Consider the following 14,986-nt stretch of genomic DNA (forward strand, 5'->3'; position numbering starts at 1 on the left):
TTTGTATTTGTATACAAATACAAAATTTTGTATTTCTTTATTGCCCAGTATAATAATAGTCTGTTTCCTGGAAAGGAAATCTTGAACCTGAGACAGAGAAACACATAGAGAGAGAGAGAACAGAAAACGTTAATAAATTTGTGAAGAGTTAGATTAATTTGGATTGACTTTTTCTACTACTATACATGTGATTTTGATATTAGGAAAGAATGTGCCATACAGGACCTACTGGGTCTTTCTGGGCTACCAGTATACTGAACCAAACCTGGAAAATTGGATCAGAGTAGCTCATATACTGATTATATATTTGGACTAATGTGCTGAGCATATAACTCTGTATCACAGGGTTAGTATGACATTAAAAAAAAAAAGCTTGTCTTTCAACTTTTCTAAAAATTTGAAAAATTTGAGGTATAATTTGCATACAAGAAATGCACAAATATTAAGTTCATAGCTTGATGGATTTTGACAATCGCATGCATGTGTTATCACATATTAAGCTATAGGTGATCGCCATTACTTCAGAAAAATCACTTGTGCCCTGTTCCAGTCAATCCCACCTTCAATGAGGGACATTGCTCTGAAATCTTTGCCACCAGAACCAAGTTTTTACTATTCTGCTTTAGTCTTCTTATATGAATTTTATATAAAAGCTTTATATAAGGCTTCTTTCACTCAGTGTCATGTTTTTGAGATTCATCCACATTGGTGACTAGTCATTGCTCTTTAGCACTAAGGAATCTTCCATTATACGGAAATTACTTATCTGATCTCCTGATGGACATTTGAGCTACTTTTTGGCTTTTCATTAATTGAAATAAGGTTGTTGTGAAGCAGCACACTCCAGGATTTTTGTGTGTGTGTATTTATGTTTTAATTTATTTTGGATAAATGATGACTACATTTATGAGAAACTTCTAGATTGATTTCCAAGTACGTATCCTTTTATATTCCCACCAGCAATATGTGAGAGTCTCAGCTACACCGCATGCTTGTCATCACTTGGTGTTGTCTTTTTATGCTTTAACCATTGTAGTTGAGTAGATGAGAGTATCACACTGTGGTTTTAATTTGCATTTTTCTGATAACTAATAATGTTGAACACACACATGGGCTTATTAATCACTACTATATAAATCTCGGTGAAATACCCGTTTTTATATTTGGGGTAGACATTGTTCTAGTTATAGAACATTATTTAGTTGTAGACATTGTTCATATATTCTTGATTAAAGTTGTTTGTAAGTTACATTTATTGCATATTTTCACAGTTTGAAGTTTATATATTTATATTTTAAACAATGTGAGCAAAATGTTTTAATTTTGATAACTTATTTTTTGTTAATGGTTTCTGTGTCCTATTCATGAGCTCTTTGTCCACCCCAGTGTCAGCCCAAGGTCATGAAGCTAAGCTACATCGAAAGGCAAGCTTTAAAATGTAAGATTGTACATTTAGGTCTTTGGTTTATTTCAAATCAATTCTTTTGTGTATAGTGTAAGGTATCAGTTAAGGTTCATTTTTTTCCCTTATGGATAACCAATCAGTCTTCCAGCACAATTTATTTAAAAGAACTTCTTTCTCCATTTGATTACTGACACCTTGTTGAAAGTAAATGGATTAACCTGAGTGTTAGGCTTTTTTTTTTTTTAATTAAATCTTTTATTCTGTTAAATTGATCTACTTGTTTATTTTTATGCCTATGACAATACTACGTTGTCATGATCAATGCAGCAATATAGTAACTTTTGAATTATATGACCTCTTTTTTTTATTTATCTTTTAAAAATTGTGTTAGCTGCTCCAGGCCTTTTTTTTCCACATCAAAAATTGCTAGAAAGAATTAACACTGCGACAATATTGAGTATTGTAATCAATTGACATGACATATCTCTCTACTGGTGTTTTGGGGTTTCTTTCTTTAGTTCTTCATCAGTGTAGCTAGAGTTTTATCAATCTAGATTTTCTTCTTTTTTTTTTTTTTGAATTGTTTATCCATTTTTATTTGAATAATTTTCACGATTATCTCATTTCTTTCCTTCATTCTCCTTACTTTAATTTTTAATATTTTAATCATTTGGGGCACCTCAGTGGCTCAATCAGTTAAGTATCTGCCTTTGGCTTAGGTCATGATCCCAGGGCCCTGGGATTGAGTTCCACGTTGGGCTCCCTGCTCAGTGAGGAGTCTGCTTCTCCCTCTACCCCTGCTAGTGCTCTTTCTCTCTTTGTCAAATAAGTAAATGAAATCTTTTTTATTTATTTTATTTTATTTTTTTTAAATGAAATCTTTTTTAAAAAGGATTTTTTAGGTTTTAGATGAGCTTTAGATTTTTAAAAATATTTTTAAAAAGGTATTCCCCCAAAAAAGATGTTAGTCTTTCTTATATCTTAAGGTATAAGCTTCAATCTTTGATATTGAGCCATTATTCTTTCTCCAACACAAGCATTATATCAGTTTCCTAGGGCTACCATAAAAGGTGCCACAAATCAGGCAGCTTAAACTATAGTAATTTTTGTCTTACAGTTATTTCTGGAGTCTAGAAGTCTGAGATCAAGGTGTTGGCAGAATTGGTTCTTTCTGAGAGAGATAAGGTAGGGTTTGGTCCAGTTCTCTCTCTCTTAGTTTCTGGGGGTTTGCTGGTGATCTTTGGCATGCCTTATCATGTACACACATCATCCCAATCTCTACCTTCATCTTTACATGGTGTTCTTCCTGTGTGTGGGCTCCTGTCCACAATTCCACTATCCATAAGGACACCAGTTCTACCTGATTAAGGGCTCACCCATCCAGGATGATCTTATCCTAACTAACTCCATCTGTAGAGACACTATTTCTAAATAAGGTCACAGTCTGAATACAACTGTGTTGTAGTTTAGGACTTCAACACATGAACTGAAGGGAGAGGGAACACAGTTCAACCCATAGCAAGAACACAACTTCCCTTCTAAGTATTGCTGCACTGAATCCGAGAGATTCCAATATGTTATATATTCATTATTATTCAGTTTGAAATAGTTTCTAACTTCGACTTTTAATTCTTTCCTAACCCATGGATTTCAAAGAGTTTGAAGTTTAATTTTGAAAGACTCAGTTTTCTAGGGTCCCAGGTGGTACAGGCAGTTAAGTGTCCAGTTCTTGGTTTTGGCTCAGGTTATGATCTCAGGGTCATGAGATCAAAAAGCCCTGTTTTGGGCTTCATGCTCAGCAAGGAGTCTGCTTGAGATCCTCTCTCTCCATCTCCCTCTGCCCCTTCCACTTATGATCTTTTTCTCTGAAACAAATAAATTTTTAAAAAATATCCAATTTTTTTTAGGTTTTATTGTATTGGTTTCTAATTTATTTCTATTGATATTGCACAACATACTATAAGTGATTTTTTAAAATAGCTTTACTGAGGTCTGATTAGAATACATATTGAAAGTGTACAATTTGATAAATTTTAAATATATACACATCTGTAAATTTTTACTAAAATCAAGATAATGAACATTTATTTATTTGTCCCCAAGGTGGTGTCTCTTGGTGAGCCCTTCCTCTCCCCCAGTTAGTAGGAAAACAGTGATCTAGATTCTGTAACTAAAGATTAGTTTGCATTTTCTATATTTTTATATAAACTTTACTAGACAGGATGCACTATTTTTTTGTCTGGTTTCTTTCACTCACCATAATTACTCTGTGATTCATCCATACTGAAGCATGAACAACAGTTGATTCTTTTTTATATTGACTAGTTTGTCCATTTCCATTTGGGTTGTTTTTATTTTGGGGTTATTACAAATAAAACTGCTGTGAAAATCTGCATACAGATCTTTGTATGAACATATGCTTTCATTCATCTTGGATAAACATCTTGAAGTGGAATGGCGACACATATGCACATGACCGCAGTGTGCCAGGTGTATGATTAAGTTTACAAGAAATGGACAAACTATTTTCCAGAGTGGTTGTATAATTAATATTTCAAGCAGTATTGTCTGAGATTTGCTCCACATTGATGACATCACATGGTATGATCAAACTTTTTAATTTCAGGCTATCAGAATGATAATTCTGTGGTGGCATTATCTCATTTTTTGGCTTTATTTTGCATCTCGGTAATGATTAGTCATAGTGAGCATGTTTTCCTTTGGTTATTTACAATCTATATTTCCTCTTTAGTAAAGTGATTTTCTTATCTTTTACACACTTTTGATGGATTAGTTTTTAATTACTGAGTTTTAAGAGCTATTTATGTATTCTGGATATGATACTTTTATCAGATGTGTGATTTGCAAATATTTTCCTCAATCTCTGACTTGTTTTTTCATTTCCTCAGTAGTGTCTTTAAAGAGCAAAAATTCCTAATTTTAACAAGCCAAAGTTTATCAATTATCTTTCTCTTCTGGATCATGATTGTGCTGTCACAGTTAAGAAAGCTTAGCTTAGGTTAGCCCTGGTCACAAAGATTTCTCCTATATTGGTTCTATAATTTTTACAATTTTCCCTAATAATCAAATTCAAATTTTATTATAAGTTTTACAGTTAGATCTTTGACTCATTTTGCATTACTTTTTCTATATGGTGTGAGGTATGATTTTTTTAAAATATAAATATATCTATTTTTTTCACTATTTCAAATATATTTATCTTGCTATATTGTAATGCATTTTTAAAAGATGCTTTACTTCTATTTTTGGATTCAGTTGTTTTATTAGCAGAGTTTTAGCTTTGGTTCAGATAGGCAAGTTGTTTATTTGCAGATAACCATGATCTTTTTGAGGCTGTTTAACCTCTGGTAGGATGGGTCTATAGTAGCATTTGCTGTAAGTCTTGATGAACTCTTCTCCCATAAGGGCTTTTAATAATTTACTGCAAGCTTGAATTATTCAATGAAGACTCTTTTCTGTTTGAAATCAAACGCCTCCCCAACTTGTACAAATTCCCATAGTATCTTCAGCTTCTTTTATTTCCCTTCCTGGTAGTTGTTTCTTACACACGCTCATGGAGTTCTGCTCTAAGCATATGTATTCTAGTGTTGGGCCAAACATTCGAGGAGACATCCTGTGAGGTTCTTGATTTGGTTTTCATATACAGTTCTCTCTTGTCTGGTACTCTGCACCATGAACTATGGTCCCTCCCAGAGTCCACACTCTCTTTTCTATCTACTGAGCTCAGCGAGACCTCACTGTGAGGAATGGACTTCCCATCCTTTCACTTCAGTCTGGAACCTGGTGTTAGGCCATGGAATTTCTATGGGACTGCATTTTACTCTCCCTTCTTTCCAGGTTTTCCATTCTTCCCTACATGCTGTAAAACATCTGAACACATTGACTTCGTATACTTCGTCCAGCTTCATTGTTGTGTGTAGTCAGACAGTGGTTACTTCATCATGGCTAATAGATGTCCATAACAAGTTTTAAAATGATCAAATTGTTCACAGTTTCTGACTTGAACTACTTTCCCTGACTTATCTTGCATTTCTAGTTCCTTCTATTCCTTTTTCACCCCCTGGTGATATATCTTTTTTCAGTCCTAAGATAACACTTTTAGAGATTTGACTTTTTTCTCCATTTCTCTTTCATCAAGATGCACTCTTCAGCTATGTTGCTACTAACTTCCCTGAATAAATAAATATTTTGCTTGCTTGAGCAATTTTGCAGGTTCACACAGGTAACACTCTTTCCAAGTTAGGTCTTAAGAATAAGAACTGAATGTTAGATAGGATTATCTAGTTAGGGATCCCTGGGTGGCGCAGCGGTTTGGCGCCTGCCTTTGGCCCAGGGCGTGATCCCGGAGACCCGGGATCGAGTCCCACATCGGGCTCCCCGTGCATGGCGCCTGCTTCTCCCTCTGCCTGTGTCTCTGCCTCTCTCTCTCTCTGTGACTATCATAAATAAATAAAAATTTAAAAAAAGAGGATTATCTAGTTAGATATTGTCTTTTAAAGATCTTTGCCTTTGCAGCCCTTCTTTTCTAGATAAGGCCTCTTCATGATAAGAAATAATAGATAATCCAATTTGAGGATAAATTTAAGAACTAACTAATAATTATTCACTTACAGGGTTTGTAGGCAAGGATAGGAAACAGGACAGGGGGGCTAGAGTTAGTCAAAATGTGGTCTTGGCAGGCATCGGTAGGATATTGTAAACCACAAAGTTGCCTGAACATTTAATGGTCTTATCTTTAAAATGTGTGGATCTGCAAGGAGTTAATGTTAGATCAGTTTATCACGTTATCTCACACTGTATGGATTTGACTGAACAGGTATTAAAAGAGTCTGCTGACCCTGCAATGCCCATCATGATGGAGTTTGGCAGAGTCTATGTGTTTTGAGAATCAGTGTACAGTTTGCTAGATCACTTCTCCATTCCCTATAGATGCCACTGGGGCCCTTTTCATTTCATCTACAATGCAAGAATTACCAACTTCATTCTAGATAGTGTGTCATGGAATTTAATTCCAAAGCTTAGAAAGAAATGAAGTATAACCAAATTGAGAATCTTAAGGAAATGTCTTTATGATTAATAATATTAATTTTATGAAAGCAATTCAGAATTATATTCCTAGTACCAGACGTTTATTGAATGGATGAATGAATGCAATTTTAAAAAGTTTATGAGACAAGAAACAGGAATTGGTAATGTGAGTAATCTTTTATCCTTGTGGACATAATTAAGTGAAACATAATGTAGACACCTGAAATCTACAATGTAAGAAGTTATATGAAATTAAGATACTTTAGGTAGCTTCTCATGTAGGAGGTTTGGATCAATGGAAATGATTTGCCTCTTGGTTACAGATCTGACTGGAGTAGGAAGGACAGCAAGGGATCGAGAGTTACATGGAAACTAGTCATTAGCCTGGTAGTTCTGTCATTAGTGGTAAGACTTTTGGGAAGTAATGTTTCTCTAGTATCTGTCCCTTCCTCTGAAAAATGGGCAGATTCTTATGAATGAGAAAAGAACTAAGTGATTGACTGCATATACTAAACATATTGTAGCTGCTCAGAAAATATTACTCAGCTTTGCTTCTCTTTTCATCATCGTAATCAATGTGTCAGTATATTAAAGGTAACATTATACTTGTTAATGATGATTACTTGTTACTCTGTTAATTTTTTTATTTTTTGATTTTTTTTAGAGATTCTATTTATTCATGAGAGAGACACACACAGAGAGAAGCAGAGACAGGCAGAGGGAGAAGCAGGCTTCCTGCTGGGGAGCCCAACGTGGGACTCGATCCCAGGACCCCAGAATCACGACCTGAGCTGAAGGCAGATGCTCAACCACTGAGCCACTCAGGTGCCTCTGTTACTCTGTTTAAATGTAGATCCCTGTACAAAAAGCTAAACTTCTGAGGAAAAATAAGAAAGAAGGGGAGAGAGAGAGCCTAGAGGGCCATGCAGAGAGGTCAAATTTCACCCTAAATGTTTCACTATACCTCATCCCCCAGATTTTGAGTGTCTATGGAAATAAATCTTGTGGAGAGAAAAATAGGTTAGATTATCTGTGTGTGTGTGTGTGTGTGTGTGTGTGTGTGTGGTATTGTTCATTTAGTTTATTCAACAGTCATTTGCCAATAATTTACCAAATGTCAGACTGTGCAAAATGCCAAAAATACAGGAAAAGATTGGAAAAAATAATTTTGTCCTTATAAATTCAGACTCTAGCAGGACAGATGGGTATGGTATGTGCAGATTCATGTTACAAAGGAGAGGAGTTGTAGCCTTGGGGACATGTAACAAGGACCCCTAAGCTGGGAGAGGGCATCTGGGGAATCTTCTATGTGGAAGGAATATTTGAGCAAAGGACTAAGCATTGTAGAATTTTCTAGGTCACAGAATGGACTGACAAGTAGTGTGGGGATAACATTCTCAGAAGAGTCATCATCTCCACCAAGACCCTGAGAGGAGAAAGAAAGCATGGTCTGCACAGGGACTAAAGCAGAGCTGGCATGAATGGAATTGCTAGTCTACAAAGTAGAGAGCAGACCAGGTCACTTAAGGTGAAACTGAAAGAAGTCCTGGACTAAGTAAAAGAGGGTCTTATCTTCTATGTTAATTTTTTTGGATTTTTAAAGCAACATGAAGCCACTGAAAAATTTGGCTCAGGGAAATGCAACTACATTTTTCTCTGTAGTGGGATGCATATTGTTTGAAGATAAAAGAGTGTTTGCAAAAAAAAAAAATCAGGAAATTGGTAGATTCATGCAAAGCATGTCTAACAAGGATTTGCATTATGGTGGTGACAGTGAGGATGAGTTAGGAAGGTAGTTAAAAGTTCGCATCAACAGGATATGCCTGGGTGGCTCAGGGGGTTAAGCATTTGGCTTTTGAGTTTTGCTCGGGTCATGATCTCAGGGACATGGAGTTGGGCTCTTCACTGACCTGAGAGTCCACTTGAAGATTCTCTCCATGTCTCTCTGCTCCTCCCCACATTTCTCTTAAATACACGAATAAATCTTTTTTTTTTTTTTTTAATAAATCTTTTTTTTTTCTTTTAAAGTTAGCACCGACAGATTGCCCAGCAGGCAAATTCTACTTCAAAAGCCCTCCAACTTCCTCTACCCCCTTCTTTACTTGGAGAAGTTCTATACATTCTTTAAATTTAAGTTCAAGTGCTACCTGCATTTCGAAGACCTCCCTCCCACAGACAGAGCTAGTGGATTATTATTAGAGTACCTGGCAAATTAAAGGATTTTCAGCCAGCTGATTTCACCCCTGGATACACACTGAAGTCATCTGGGGAACTTTTAAAACTTCTAATACCTACCTCCTACCCCAGACCAAATCTTCATGAGTAGCAAGACTCTTGCTTGAAAGCTCTCCAGGTGGTTCTTTTTTTTTAATAAAAAATTTTTAATTTAAATTCAATTTACCAACATATAGTATAATACCCAGTGCTCATCCCATCAAGTGCCCTCTTTAGTGCCTGTCACCCAGTCACCTCATCCCTCCCACCCAACACCCCTTCCACAACCCTTTGTTTCCCAGAGTTAGGAGTCTCTCATAGTTTGTCTTCCTCTCTAATTTTTCCCACTCAGTTCCCCTCCTTTCCCTTATAATCCCTTTCACTATTTCTTATATTCCCCATATGAGTTAAACCATATGATGATTGTCCTCCGATTGACTTATTTCACTCAGCATAATACCATCCAGTTCCATCCACATCAGAGCAAATGGTGGGTATTCATTTTTTTCTCCAGGTGGTTCTAACATGCATGGAGGGAAAGGAACCAGCACTTACAGACCATATTGGCATTTCTGGTTGCCTTTTCCATTAGGCTGTACTCATAGACCAGAACTGGTTCTGAGGGCTAAGCACAGCAATGATACATCTTAATTTACTGCCATATATTTAAGTAAATTAAAATATGCAACTTGAATTACTTTTAGCCAATTGAGGCTTCTCTTCCACTAAAGATGACTGAAAATTCAGAGGAGATGCATAAAGTGTCTGCCCTAGAAACACCTTAGGAGGTAGACATAGACATTTAAAATAAAAATGGTGTAACTTGCTAAAATATAAACATTGCTGCCCATGGCAATCTACCCTGAAGTGGGCTCTGCCCGAGGATTTTTTTTTTCTGACCTAAAAGAAAAACTTTTTAGAAAAGTATATATTTCAATAAATGTACATTCTTCTAAAATACACAAGTTAATTGGCTAATTGAATCTAATATCCAATCTGTTCCCAGGCATAAAGGCAATCTCTAATCTCGTGGGAGTAGGAAAGGTACAGACCAATTTCTTATACCTATCTGTACTTCATCTAGCTTAGGGAGATAAGCATAGCCTGGTTTCTCTGAAAGCCTTATCACATTACTGGTTTTGGAATGACATTGCAGCTTGTCTATTACCACAATTCATGGGAATGGATTGCACTGGCTTATAAAATAGCACCTGTTCAGTTTCTAAAGAAGCCATTTGATCCCATCATAAAATGAATGAGCGCCCAATTTAACATGAAGCCAAATGGTTTACAAGAAGGAACAGGGAGGAGTGGACAGTCAGTCCTGACTCTGACGTGGCAATTTTGATTGTGTTCACAATGAGATTTTTCTCTCAATTTCTCTCTCTCTCTCTCTCTCTCTCTCTCTCTGTCTGTCTCTCCATCACCACACCTGTAGCCTTAGGGACTCAGCCTGTTTACACAGGCTTCTCATGGAAGGACAGCTAGGGAAGTCTACTGCTTACACGGGGCCCAGAGCTCCAAGAGAATGCCTTTACTGAGTGAAACAGAATCTGTGTCACCTTGTCTAACTAAGCTCTAAGATGTCACCTAGTGTCCCTTTTGCTGCATTCTAATTGAGTCCCAAATCTCGCTATATTCAAGGAGAGGGGAATTCTACTCCCAACTCAAGGGTTGTGACATGATTGTAAATGAACATGGGGAATGAGAGACAACATCAGAAAAATTTTGGTATGATACAATTTGCTCCAAGAGGCAGGAGCCAGATCTGACAGTGGGATGTGAAATATTTATATACAGGAATACATGTATATTTAACCATTTAAGGAGGAATATCATGATTAAGGTCAGTTTTTAAGGAACTTGACATTTTTATGAACATTGTATTCATGACTACTTCAGTATAGTGAGACATTCACAAGTTTGTATGTCCTGGATCAAAAATAATGTTTTATAGAATAAAATGATGAATTAATAAATCCTGTTAAAGTCTGCTGCTTTTGATGTTCAGATGAAAACATCTAGAAGGCAACTTAAAAAAGGGGTTTAAATTTTAGGAGAAATATCAGAATCATAGAATGGGGTTTGGAAGCATTTACATAGTGTGACTGAACAGGAGCAAGACCAGTGCTTCCCTATCAGGACTTTCATTATTAACACAGGAATATTTGAATCAAGTTATCTGTATGGATGCGATGCACTTTGTGGTCATCTTTGTCTGTTATGAGGATGCTGTCTGCTCCATTTAGTTGACTCTCCTTCTGTCCACCCAGTCACGATGCTTCTGTGAGAGGATACATTGGTGTTTATGCAAAGCTGAACCCAGACTCAAGCCTGGGCTTCCTCTCGATTCCTCCCTTTGAGGTCAGGGCAGTGGCTGTCACATTGCTGAGGCTATAAAAGATAAGGTTTGGTAAAGAGAAAGCTGTATCTTGAATCCTGGCCCTTTTTGGTATCAGCTCTGTGGCCTTATTTAATCCTTAGCAACTTGTGTTCTCATCTGAAAAATTGGGAAAATAATACCTGGCAGAAATTATATGAGATTGTGAATATAAAATGTAGAACTATGCTTGGTACATAGTCAAGAAATAAAACTACAGTTTTCTGGCTCAGTCTGATGATTAGGATGACTAGTGGAGAAAAAACACTAAATGTTTGATCTAAACATTTCGGGCCATTGTAACGTGTATTGGGTCAACTGAGTTAATTCATGAATTATGAAGCTTCGCCGACAGTGATATAGAGAATAGATAATAGAGAAATTCCTCAAATTTTACATTGAATTTGGACATCATGCCTGTGTGTAGCTACCATTCAAGTGAAATACTGAATGACCTTAAAAAATAATATAGATGAGTGGGTACCTGGGTGGCTCAGTAGGTTGACTCTTTATTTCGGCTCAGGTCATGATTTCAAGGTCTGAGACTGAGCCCTGTGTTGGGCTCTGCACTCAGCGTACGGTTTCTCTCTCTCCCTCTACCTCTGCTCTTACTATCATTCATTCTCTCTTTCTCTCTCTCTCAAATAAATAAATACTGTTTTAAAAAAATATATAGATGAGCATTTTGCAGCACTGGAGTTAATGAAGATTAAGCTGTATATCTTATATAATCTCTGGTTATTTAGCTATTTTGAATCCTTAAAATTATTGTGGTGATGCTTTGTTTTGTTTCTTAGGGCTTGCATGGGTCTTGCTTGGGTCTTAGGTCATCTTCTTTAAAACAAATCTATAACTCCTTGTGATACATTTTAGGTGCCCAGAACATTAGATGATATGTGATATTTCCTGTGATGTGATGCTGAGGGGACCCTGGGAAGCTCTTGGTACCCATTTGACAATCAACTGCTTCTGTGTCTTCTTGCTTTGTCTTAAGTCCCTTGATTCATGAGAAGTGCTTTCACTAGTATAAATTAATTTAATGGATAGTTTTCATAAAACATCTATTTTTAAAGTGTGGATATGTATTCGCAGAAGTTAGTGTGTTCTTCCACCAGCAACCTCAGAATAATATAGTCAACACTTTAGACTTCGTTTTACTCATTCTTAAAAAATTCTTGAAGTGTTTGGTCTTTGAAAAGTTATAGTTTCTGGAGCACCTATGTAGCTTAGCCAGTTAGATTTCTGACTCTTGGTTTCAGCTCAGCTCCTGATCTCAGGGTCCCTGAGGAGTCCCACTCCTGGCTCCTAGAAACTGGATTCATTGCCAGTCTCACTGATGGCCCTGTCACGCTGGTTTATAGCCACAGCTAGAGGCAGCCCACCACCCATCCAAGCCTTGTTCATTTACCATGGAAAAAAATTAAAAATTATTAACCTTTAAAGATGATAAAGACCAAAAAAAAAAAAAAAAAGAAAAGACCACAAACATCACAACCTAGTCAAATGAAATAATTTTCATACTGATTAACTACATGACAACAAATGTATAATATTTTTCATACGTTATTTGGCTTTAAATTTATTTAATAATTGGGATGTGTGGGTGTTCGGTCAAGCATCTGTTATTTCAACTCAGGTCTTGATCGTGAGGTGATGAGTTCAAGCCCTGTGTTGGGGCAAGCATGGAATCCACTTAAAAAACTGATAATAAGGGATCCCTGGGTGGCTCAGCAGTTTAGCGCATGCCTTTGGCCCAGGGCGCGATCCTGGAGTCCTGGGATCGAGTCCCGCGTGGGGCTCCCGGAATGGAGCCTGCTTCTCCCTCCTCCTATATCTCTGCCTCTCTCTCTCTGTCTATCATAAATAAATAAATCTTTAAAAAAAACTGATAATAAGTAAGTTAATAAATAAACTAGTTGAATAACTATTGATAATGGTATTGTGATATACTTTTCTATAGATAATAGATAATTTAGTCTTTCCTCTAGCCGGATTGACTGAAAAGAAATTTTTTTTGGTACCAATAGTTTAGAAACATATTTTTTATTATTCTCAGCCCATTACTGATAACATGATGTAAATTTTTAGGATTATTGTAATGTTTTGAAAACCCATATTTAGGCATGGTAAGAGACCATGTCCTTTTTGTCAGAACTCCAAACGACTTGGTGGTAAAAGCATTGTAAGGAGCAAAGCTCGTATCTGGCTCCCAACAACCATTTCACAGAAGTGACTTAAAACCACATAAGTAACTATCTCATTAAATCCTAATGAAACACATCCCTAACCCAACTTCTTCTTAGCCAGGTTCCAAAATTACCCACAGCCCCTTTAGAGACATTTATAGAAAGGGAGGTGTGATGTAGGTGAAGAAGCTCTCACAGAGATTAAGGTCCTGCCTGTGAAAATGTTTCACTTTGGCAAGTTTTACAAAATTGGATGACAATGTGAATGGACCCCTTGTAGGACTTGAGAGAAAGTCATGTTGCTGAGCAGCCCCAAGCTAAAGCGTATTCCCTTCCTAGTAAAATTCCTACCCTTTCCCCATTTGGAAGTCCCCCTGTTAAAACAAGAACTAGTCCCAGAGGCTGAGGACACAGCCTGGGGCCTTGGTAGGACTTTACTGTTGCCATTCCTACTACGAAGCTTCACTGGTCCCATTTCTGAGCCAGCTGCTGGGGTTAGGGGGTTAGGGGTGCTCACCTCACAAGCACGGATTCTCACAGCTCCGTAAAGAAACAGTCATCACATGAACACGTAGCCACAGCTCCCTAGACATCTATTCTCTTCATTCTTGTGCTCACTCACTTGTAGATCCTACTGGTATTGGTTTTATGACTGTGTTTGCCATATGGAGGCATGCCGGTTTCCCACTGTGGCTTCTCCCTCATCACATGCTGTCAGTGTACTTTTAACCCATGCTTCAGAGTGCTGCAGCTTTGGGGTTAAAATTAATTTTGAGCACTTTCTGAACCATCTGAGCAATGCAGAAAGAGAGGCCCTCCCTTCCCTGGCCATCGAGGCAGGGGCCTCGCCCTCACCGTGGATGAGAGAGCAAGCACCCGAGGGATGTCCTTGGTGGGTGAGCCCCCGGGTGGACACATATGTCGAGGGTAAGGGAGATTTTTAAATGGGGACTTCTACTTTCACTGCACCTACAAACGGAACCCCAGAAGGAAGGAAGGATCTAGCCATGATGGGGGGGGGTGGCAAGAGTACCCTGGTTGGTGGATGGTGATCTGGTAATCAGGAGCATCAGTTATCACGCCGCTGGCCCGTACGAGATCACTGAGCAACAGGAGCCAAACAGGACGTTAGGAGCATCTCAGGCCTTATTTACATCTTCTTTTGCTTCAGGGACTCCTCGTATGAAAAACAGGTTGATCTGAAATGGGCTTCCCTTGGGTCTTGTTCTCCTGCCCGCCGGTGACTCTAAAGGGGGCTGGAGTGGCTTCTAACTGAGGCGTCACTTGGTCAGGAGCCGCGGCCAACCCAGAACCAGCTTCCCCTCGGGGGATGCTCCCCTGAGCGCGCAGGCGGCCCCAGCTCGCGCTCGCTGTACCGGGTCCGTAGCTCTCTAAACCCCAGAAGGCGGGACTGGAGGGGAGTCCCAGGTAAGGCCTCGCTAGGCTTGGTTCTAGAGTCGAAGCCTTTCTGGACTGGACATGCTCGCTTACCTCTACCAGCCCCTTTCACTGGTGAACGTATTCTGAGTGTTTTGAACAAAACATCAATTTAACAAACTCTATAGCATCCTACTAGAAACCCGAATGTCCATGTGGCACCGCTGTGACATATTTGCAAAAATTCAAAAAATAGATGATTTCTGTAACTAATAACGAGACGCAAAGTTATTTACATCAAATTTTTGAGATTAAATAATAGAAAATCCAAATTTAATCACATAAGTCATTTGCATTAGTTTTTGTAGAATAATT

The sequence above is a fragment of the Canis aureus genome, chromosome 3, assembly GCF_053574225.1.
Source record: "Canis aureus isolate CA01 chromosome 3, VMU_Caureus_v.1.0, whole genome shotgun sequence".
NCBI classification, from domain to species: Eukaryota; Metazoa; Chordata; class Mammalia; order Carnivora; family Canidae; genus Canis; species Canis aureus.